Source organism: Muntiacus reevesi, chromosome 1 (genome assembly GCF_963930625.1).
Source record: "Muntiacus reevesi chromosome 1, mMunRee1.1, whole genome shotgun sequence".
Taxonomy (NCBI): Eukaryota; Metazoa; Chordata; class Mammalia; order Artiodactyla; family Cervidae; genus Muntiacus; species Muntiacus reevesi.
The window spans coordinates 188,982,170-188,992,768 of record NC_089249.1 but is presented as its reverse complement, the minus strand read 5'-3'; the positions used below and the strand labels follow the sequence as shown (position 1 = coordinate 188,992,768).

General features: G+C 39.5%; 1 pseudogene; it reads left to right on the top strand.

Annotated features, from left to right (window-relative positions):
* The first annotated feature begins 1,406 nt into the window (after positions 1-1,406).
* LOC136156031 (olfactory receptor 7A17-like) lies at positions 1,407-3,306 on the top strand (annotated as a pseudogene).
* Positions 3,307-10,599: the final 7,293 nt, after the last annotated feature.

The following is a 10,599-nucleotide window of genomic DNA, read 5'->3' as shown; positions in this document are numbered from 1 at the left end:
TCCAGGCAAGAATACTGGAGTGGGTTGCCGTTTCTTCACCAAAGAATCTTCCCAAAAGAAGGATTGAAGCCATGTATCAGGTATCTCCTGCATTGCAGGCAGAGTCTTTAAAATTGAGCCATCTGTCAACTTCTGACATATTATATAATATTATATATTTATTTGAATATCATTTTTCACTGTCCTTGGATTGTGGGAGATTTGTTTTTCAGATTTATTTCCTATTTGTGCTTGGGACATGACTGGCTCTCAATATATATATATTTCTCAAATACATGAATGTTCTCATTAAAACTGTTAATACATGAATTCTATGGAACCATGATGAGAATAGGCCAAAAATTTCTAATCAAAAGTGAAATAGGGTATACCTCAAGGAGAATATATCTATATACAACACATTAACATCAATTCCTTGACAGCAAAATGAAAAAATGAAGCACAAGCTGGAATCAAGATTGCAGGAGAAATATCAATAACCTCAGATATTCAGATAGCACCACCATTATGGCAGAAAGCAAAGAAAAACTAAAGAGCCTTGTGAGGAAAGTGAAAGAGGAGAGTGAAAAAGCTGGTTAACCAGTTAACATTCAAAAAACAAAAATCATGGCATCCATCCCATCACTTCATGTCAAATTGACAGGGAAAGAGTGACAGGTTTTACTTTCCTGGGCTCCAAAATCAGTGCAGATGGTGACTACAGCCATGAAATTAAAAGACACTTGCTCCTTGGAAGAAAAGCTATGACAAACCTAGACAGCATATTAAAAAGCAGAGACATTGCTTTGCCAGTAAAGGTCCATCTAGTCAAAGCTATGGTTTCTCCAGTAGTCATGTATGGATGTGAGATTTGGACTATAAAGTAAGCTGAGTGCCGAAGAATTGATGCTTTTGAACTGTGGTGTTAGAGGAGACTCTTGAGAGTCCCTTGGACTGCAAGGAAATCCAACCAGTCAATCCAAAAGGAAATCAGTCCTGAATACTCATTGAAAGGACTGATGCTAAAGCTGGAGCTCCAATATCTTGGCCACCTGATGTGAATAGATGACTCACTGGAAAAGACCCTGATGCTGGGAAAGATCGAAGGCAGGAGGAGAAGGGGACAATAGAGGATGAGATGGCTGGATGGTATCTCCAACTCAATAGACACGAGTTTGAGTAAGCTCTGGGTGCTTTTGATGGACAGGGAGGCCTGGCGTGCTGCAGTCCATGGGGTCTCAAAGAGTTGGACCTGACTGAGTGACTGAATTGAACTGAAAATTAAATTTACAGTATAACATCAATTTCTTTACAGCAAAATAAAAACCACAGTATTTCAGCTATGTGAGTTATATCTGTTTGAGTGAAAATTAGTAATGTATTTAGTAATACCACTTTCTTTTTTTCCCAGTAGTCACCTCCACTACATGGAAACAGCAAACAATACACATATTTCAAAATTTCTTCTTCTGGGACTTTCAGAGGAACCAGAACTGCAGATCCTAAGATTTGGTATTTTCCTCTCCATGTACCTGATCGCTGTGTTTGGAAACCTGCTTGTCATCCTGGCTGTCACCTCAGACTCCCATCTCCACACCCCCATGTACTTCTTTCTCTCCAACCTGTCCTTTGGGGACATCTGCTTCTCCTCCACCTGTTGTACCCGGATTGCGGAATTTCCCCAAACACGACAGGAGCCGCGGATCGATGCAAAAGCAGTGAGGAACTTTATTACAAGCTCGAGCAGGGACTCTCTTCACACAGTGGTGAAGGAGCCCCGAGTGAAAGCTGTGAGTCTTTTTTATACTGTCTTGCAGGGACGGCGGGAAGGGAAGCTTAGGGGGATTGGCTAATTCATACAGTGCGCGGGAAGGAAAACTTAAGGGGATCCGCTAGTTTAGACTGTGCAGCCGGGGAAGCGGGAAGTCTTGGTGGGATGGGGGTGGGGTGAGGGACTTCTCCCGCCCTTCTAGATTGCCTAGGGGTGGAGGGTAACTCGTCTCCTTCTGATTGGTTGGTTTGAGGAAGTTTTTTTCTCTTCTTCTCGGGAGGGATTCTCGCTCAAAATTGTAATGCTATCTAAAATGGAGTTGTTTTAAATTTTTCTTTCACACACCACCATTCCAAATATGCTGTGGAACATCCAGACCCAGAGCAAAGATATCACTTATGAAGGATGCATCGCCCAGATGTGTTTTTACATATTTTTTGCAGGATTAGTTGTCTTTCTCCTCAGTATGATGGCCTATGACCGCTTTCTGGCCATCTGCCATCCCCTGCTCTACACAGTAATCAGGACGCCCCAGCTCTGTGGACTGCTGGTTCTGATATCCTGGATAGTGAGTGCCATGCATTCCTTGTTATACAGCTTAATGGTGCTGAGATTGTCCTTTTGTACAGATTTGGAAATCCCTCACTATTTTTGTGAAATAAAACAGATGATACAACTTGCCTGTTCTGACACCTTTCTCAATAATATGGTGATGTATTTGGGAGCTGGACTTCTGGGCACCACTACCATAGCTGGCATACTTTACTCTTATTCTAAGATTTTCCTTCATACAAGCAATCTCATCAGCCCAGGGGAAGTATAAAGCATTTTCCACCTGTGCATCTCACCTCTCAGTCATCTCCTTATTTTATTGTACAAGTCTAGGAGCATACCTTAGCTCTGCTGCTACCCCCAGCTCACACTCAAGTAAAACTGCCTCAGTGATGTACACTCTGATCACCCTCACGCTGTGTCCCTTCATCTATCTGATCAATAAAGATATAAAGAGTGCCCTGAAAAGACTCTTTGGGATGGAAATTGAGAGGGTAACAGGCAGGAAGGCCAGGGGTCTCCAAACGGAGGAAATAGACTGCAAGTGCCAGACATTTTTATCTCTCTTAAGCAGCAGGAGGAAAAAAACTAGAGATATTGCTTTTTCCTTCTCTATACAAATTTAAAAGGAGGTTTCTCTTAAAATGCTGTGTTGCCATGACACCTGTTTTCACCTGAAGCTAACTAGTCTCAAAACCTTGAGTTAACCGATGCATTTTTTCTTATGGAAATGTTTGTCTTAAGCTATGTTAATGTACCCCAGACCCTGTCTTCAAGTTGGCTCCGCCAAATAGCTCAAACTACTTGACAAGCCAGTTTGTGATACTCAGATATTGTTCCCCTAATCTATGTAAATGAAACTATTTGTGTGGTAATCTGCCCTTCTACAAGATTCAAGTCAATCATTTTATGGCCTGGGATGAATTATCTGGTGCCATTCTGAATTTTAATACATTCCTTTCTTTCATTAACAGACTGCCAGTGACTATGTAACATCCAGGTGAAGACTAGCAGGGGGGTACTCTTTCTGCCCCCTTCTGATGCCTATGTCAGAAGCTTTCTCTATCTCCTTTATACTTTAATAAAACTTTATTACACAAAAGCTCTGAGCAATCCAGCCTCCTCTCTCGCCCCACAATTGAATTTGTCTCCTCCGGAGGCCAAGAATGCCGGCATCTTATTGTTCAGCAACAACCTTTCAAAACTATAGGAGGGTCATTTGTCCTTGGGCTGAAGAAATGCATATAATAGTAGGGCTAAAGCCTCAGGGCCACTTTTTGCAATTCTTTGATGGGATTGTAGAAATAGCACTTGATCCTTCCACTTATTGTCTGCTATTTCCATTTCTTTGATTTCAATTCAGCGACTCATTTCATTACCTTTTCTGCTCTGTCATATATTTTTTATCCTTTTTCATTTTTTTACTGTCCCAAATTGATTCATAGTCTTAAGTGAAATAAATGGAAATTCCTAGATATCTCATAAGACTGGGTCCATCTCCTATGAATATTTTCCTCTTGAACTATATGTACAGAACAAGTTTATCTCATTTTACTAAATGAAAGATCATGAATTTAGCTACCTCTTTGAGGGGAAAAAAAGCTACTTTGGCAACTAAAGCCAGTCACATAATTCCATAAGAGTATAAATTATGAAACCACAATTTATCATTTTTTGCTCATCATTCATTTGTACATCACTACCATAATTGCTCTTCCTGAAAATGGAGACCTTACCATGTAGAGAGTTTTCTAACAGGGCATTGATTTTATTCCATAAAGGATCTTGTTCTTTATATAGCTCAGTGTCCACATTGGCTACTAGAGTCACTGGAAATACTGATCATCAAATGCACGTCTCCAATTGTAGTCTATGTGAAAGGTAAGTTTCAGTAAAGAGTTTGACATAATTTCTGGAGTCTGAGATGATCTTAACTATAATGAAGCAAGAATTTATGCCAGATTTTAACTAGACAAACTATTTTTTTCTGATGAATATTTACTTATTGTTGTATGTAAGATCAGTGTCCATGTGTATTGGTTTATCGTTGGGGTAAAGCACTGTTTGGTGTAATTATACTTTATATTGAATTATCTTTCTTCTGCTTGAAAACTTGCAGTGCTGCTTACAGAGATGATTTCTTCCAGAGCAGTAAATGAAATATCTTTCCCCATTCTAAGTTTTATCATAACCGCTGGAAGGGTGCTGAGTAAACAATATAAATATCATATATATGTGTGTGTGTCTCCAAAGTATGACTCACTAGAGAGCTTAAATTCCTGTCCATTCCTGTGATTTAGAGTCTCACAGTTTGAACAAACAAGCAAGTCCTTTTCACCTCGCATGGTTACCTGTAAGAGAATCTCAATGGAGTTACTTTTTAATGGAGTCACAGTTATATGAAACAGACTGGAAAAACAGTATTCAAGTGTCAGAACTGCCCAGAATGAGAAGCAGTATATTATTTTAATTTCCTCAGTTCTCTTTGTGAGGCTGCCAGGGTTAATACCATGACAGGCAGCCTGGATTAAGTTTTAGCTTCCCCCGAAATGGTAAGATTCCCTACCCCCATCAGGTAACCTGGAGCCAGCCAATCAATATGCGCCCAGTAAGAGACAAAGGGAAAGCTGAAAAGCCCGCGAACGCCCAGGTTTAAAAAAGCCCGCGAAAGTCTGTACCAATAGAATTGCTTTGCAAACATGTAACCAATCCGCTTAAGCCAGCTACTAATTGCTTATGCATATCTTATAAATTTGCTAACAGCTTGGGCTCGGGGCTTTTTCTGACCCTGCACCACTGTGATGGGTGAGGCAAAAGGCCCTGGCTCGAGTCAGTAATAAACTTCCCTTTTTTGCGAGTTGCATTGTCTTAGAAGCCTTTTTTTCTTCCCGCTCGGGGATTCGGACATCGGGCATAACACTCTTCACTTGGATTGTTATATCAGCTTGTTGCTGCATAACAAGTTGTACTAAGAGCAAATGGATAATAATGCCCTTATTATCACATAGGAATATATGATGGGGCGATGTTCTGAAACAGATTATGTCTTCTTCATGGGTCTACTGTCAAGCTCTATTTTGTGTTTTAAAGGCTCCTCCATGTGTGTGTGTGTGGTTGTAGTGCTCTTCTCTCTTGAGCCACTTTATGCCAATTTCTTCCTTTTATATATGTAGTAGTTGTTGAGTCACTCAGTCATGTCTGACTCTTTGCAATCCCATGGACTGCAGCATGCAGGCTTCCCTGTCCTTGACTATCTCCTGAAGTTTGCTCAAACTCATGTCCATTGAGCTGTTGATGCCATCCAACCATCTCATCCTCTGTTGTCCCCTCCTCTTCCTGCCTTCAGTCTTTCCCAGCATCAGGGTCTTTACCAATGGGTTGCCTCTTCACATCAGGTGGCCAAAGTATTGGAAATTCAGCTTCAGCATCTGTCCTTCCAATGAACACTCAAAGTTGATTTACTTTAGGATTGACTGGTTTGACCTCCTTGCAGTGCAAGGGAATCTCAGTTTTTCCCAGCACTACAGTTTGAAAGCACCAATTCTTGGCATTCTTTAAGGTTCACCATTTCTTATGGCTCAACTTTCACATCTGTACATGAATACTGGAAAACCATAGCTTTGACTATATGGACCTTTGTAGGTTAGTCTTTAATTTACAGAAGAAAAGTGGTTTATGAAATGTTAACTGCTTTATTTTAATTTGACTATTCCTATATCCATATAGGACACTTTGTTTTCTTCCTTGGTAGAAGAGATATCTCCCAATTTTAGGTGTGAATCAACTACATGGGATTTATTTACTACCTTGAATCACACAAAACCAGAAGTTTTAAATTCTACCTAATTCACTGAAGTATAATTTCATACAATAAACTGCAAATTTTAAACTTACAATTTGTTAAATTTCAAAAATTAGCAGTACACACTACCTGGTTCATTTTTTAGAGTTCAAAATGTGCCCAAGCTTAATAGTAATCCTTAATTCAAGTGCATGCTGTAAGGAATAAATGGATGTTAAATATATATTGATGTATTTTGATGAGCCCAAAGAAAGCGTTCAGGAATAGCTAGTGTGTGAATGCATATATGTGTGTGCATTTGTACATATTGTTCTTTCAACTCAACATGCTCACACGTATGCATATATACATAGACTCAATCATCATCTCATCTACCATGTTGAAAGAAAACCTGAGAGAGATTGAAGGGAATGATGTTTGAATAAACACAACCTAGAAGATTTAAAATAGAATATATTACTTTAATTTGAATAAGGGATTACTTTTTTACTACCTTAACTTCCCAAAACCTTTGAAGTCAGAACCACATTTACATTATGTAATGAGAAATTCTCTATACCAGATAACGATATTGAATATCTCCAAATTAACTCTAATTTCTTTTCTTGAAAAGGGATTTCAATATAGAATGACATGCCAAGGGTGAATGATTTGAGAAACTTAAACTCATTTCCTGGCAACAATATTTTCTTGCTTAAGTATCTGCATTAGATTCCTCCTGCTGTTGTAAGAAATTAACAGACTGTGACTTGAAAAAACATTCTATCTTCAACCTCTAGAGGTCAGAAGCCTAAAATAGGTTTTTAATGGACTTAAATGAAGACATCTGGAGGGCTTGGATCTTTCAGGATGTTCCAGGTGAGAATGAATTCCTTCTTCTATTCTAGTTTCCAGGGGGTAGCTTCATACATTGGCTCATGACCCTCCCTCCCTCTGTAGTGCCAACAGCACAGCATCTTCAAATCTCTGACTCCAATTTTCACTCTGTCTTGTACATTTAGAGGATCATTGTGTTTACATCCCATTGTGTTTACATAGCTCAGTTGGTAAAGGATCTGTCTGCAATGTGGGAGACCTGCGTTTGATCCCTGGTTGGAGAGATCCCCTGGAGAAAGGAAAGGCTACCCACTCCGAATTCTGACCTGGAGAACTGGTCGCAAAGGGTCAGACTGGACTGAGCTACTTTCACTTTCAAGGTGCCTAACCTGGGATAATCTTATCTTAAATATATGACTAGTAATTTTATCCCATCTACTGTCTCAATTACCTTGCTATGCAACAAATATATTCGAAAGTTCTTTGGTTTAGGATATGAACTGTTTTGGAGTCCCTTATGATGCCTACCCCAGAGTCTTCTTTTTTTTCCCTTTTTAAAAATTTGGCTTTGACATGTCTTAGTTGAGGCATGCAGGATCTTTTTTTAGATGTGGCATGAGAACTCTAAGTAGCATATCTAAGTAGCAGTTCCCCAACTAGGGATTGATCCCTGGCCCCAAGCATTGGGAATGTGGAATCTTAGCCACTGGGCCACCAGGGAGGACCTAAAGTCTTTTTAATATATGTTTTATTTGATGTCACTCAGGGCTATTATATTTTAGAGATCTGGACACAATCACAATCACCTATGAAGTGAGTGAAAATGATTCTTTCAAAATACATACATAAAAGATCCTTCATGGAGAAGACTAAAGATATGTGTACTTGACTCTAACATAGGACGAACTGCCTTGATATCCAAACTGTGGTCCACAGAGCAAGACCTGCAACTTCAACACCTAAGGTTTTGCTGTAAAGGCAATCCCTGGGCCCTTTAGAGACCTGATGAGTCACAATTTGCATTTGAATCGCAAACCTTGGTGATATGTATGCACAAAGAACCTGTAGAAGTTCTGGTTTTAGATTTCCTTACCTTCTTACAGGCTTCCCTGGTGACTCAGATGGTATGGAATCTGCCTGCAATGCAGGTGACCCTTTGACCCCTGGATAGAGAAAATCCCCTGGAGAAGGAAATGGCAATCTGCTCCAATATTCTTACCTGGGAAGCCCCACAGACAGAGGAGCCTGGTGGGCTACAGGCCCTGGCATTGCAGAGTCAGACACAACTGAGTGGCTAAACACATGCACATTCTCACTGTTGGCATTTGAGGCAGGAAAGGTACTTGTTCAGGGTGCTAGCCTGCTGTACACTGGGGACTAGTAGCATCCTTTAGACATTGTCAAATATCTCCAGGGACAAAATCATCTCTGATTGAGAATCACTGCCCAGAGTTTGAGAACTGAAAGTATCTTGACCAATTCCAAACAAGATTCCATCCCTTACTTGGCTCATACCTTTAAGCAGAACACTAAATCCCTCTGAGTAACATTTCTACAATGTTGAATGGCGTTCTTACACATTCTAACTCATAGAACACACAGTTTTCAAGATTAAACTTGACAGTCCCTAAAATATTCTAAACTAGTGTTACATAACAACATCTAAATATATCTTTAATAATTTTAATGTTTTATAATGAGGGACTAAATGACGGATGTTACTATCAGTAGGAAATCCTTATTGCCTTTGTAAAACTTTCTTGAAACCAAGGATTTTAATATCCAAGTTTTACATTAAAGAAGTGGAGTTAGCCCCCATTTTGAAGAGAGAAATTGTAATTCTCAGATATTGCAGGGGTTGTGTTCCAATCACTAATCAAAGCACTGAAGACCCTAAGGACCTAGTCAAGACATATGCCCATATGAGAAAATTTGAACTCAGGGATGTGATGAGGTTTTGGGAGGCTTAGACTTTTGGGAGCATAGGAGTTAAATGAGAAGGAGTGATAAAAATTGAATTCAACTAACTTATAATGCAGTCTCCTAGGAACAGAGAATCAGCAGGAGAATAATACATTCTGTCCAGACCAATATCTCCCAGGAAAATCATGTACATAGAGGATGGAGTAACAAGAGGAAACATGCCTAATGAGCTGACACAGGAAGCTCTAAATATCTCCTCTGCTTCAGTCCCTCAGCCTGTGCCACTGTGGTTGGATAGCACATGGTCTTTGCTTATGCAGTCCTAAATCCGGCTGAGAGACCAATGCTGTTGTCTTGTTTAGGGACGAACTTTGGTCTCCATCACCAATTATTTAGGGGGGAGATTTTGACCTTCAGAGGGAAAACTTCCATGCAGAGTTCCCAAGCAGGTGAGTCTGAGAGTTCCACAGATACTTCGGGAGAGGATCAGAGAGGAGGGAAGCCAGGAACATGTACTTGAGGTCACTTAAGTACCAATCTAGCATAGCCCAGAAGTCAGAGATCATTGTGGCTGTTTGCTGACTTTCCAAGTAAACATTGTGCTTGGAAACATGAATGTCACTTTTAACAATTAAATCATGCTAGTGGGGTTTCAAAGAGTCAGACATGACTGAGAGACTTTCACACTCTTTCACTTCCTTTCTTTGACACATAACAACATATGAGTTACAAGCATATGGCATGTTGATTCAGTATTTGTTTATGTCACTAAATGATCACCACAGTACATCTAAAGGTAACATCTGTCACCACACATAGTCCCAATTTATTTCTTGTGGTGAGAAATTTTCAGATGTGCTGTCTCTTAGCAACTTGCAGGTATGCTATAAGTTATTATGAAAATATGTGGATACTGTTAATTTAAAACTGCTTCCCAACCAAGGGTAATTGTGTCCTCCAGGGGACACTTAGTGATACGAGTAGACATTTTTCACTATCACACTGATGAAGGGTAGATGATGGGCAAGGATGCTTCTAAACATCCTACAGTATACAGGGCAGACCCCATCACAGACAATGGTCTGCCAGAGAATGTTCAGTAGTGCAGAGATGGAGGAACTCTGAGCTAAAGAATATCTGTGTTTCCACAATCAAGAGTTGTCATAGGTAGTTTCCAAAATGTTCTCCACATCACATTTTTTGCCAGCAAAATTACAGAACTCCCCTTATGTCTGTGATACCTGTTTAGAAGATTCAACCTCAATCTATAATAAGTGTAATAAGTGTTTTCCTGGGCTGAGGGTTGTGAATGAGACTTCTTGGTGACTTTTAACCTATTAGTCTCTTTGAGTAAAGATTCATATATTTGATCAGCGTGTCAATTTTTATTATCATACATCTATATATTGTATGCCTAACAGCTGCTGCGTTTCCAATGATTTTGACAAATTATTGATTCTGCAATTGACTTTTGGTTGGGTGTTTTTGACCATAAAAATGTTAAGTTTTATAGAGTCAAATCTGTCTTTCTCCTTACTTCTGATTTTCTCACCTTAATTATGATAGTCTTCCCACCTATTGATTTTATGTGTAGTTTTTTATATGTTCATCTAAAGTAGATTGTTTACTTTTCGGATCTTTGGTCCCTTTTAAAAAGATGTGCTGTATAAGGAACCACTTCATTTTCTTCCAGGTAGACAGCCATTTATGCCAAGTTTTATTCAACAATCTGGACTTTTCCGACCAAATTGAAATA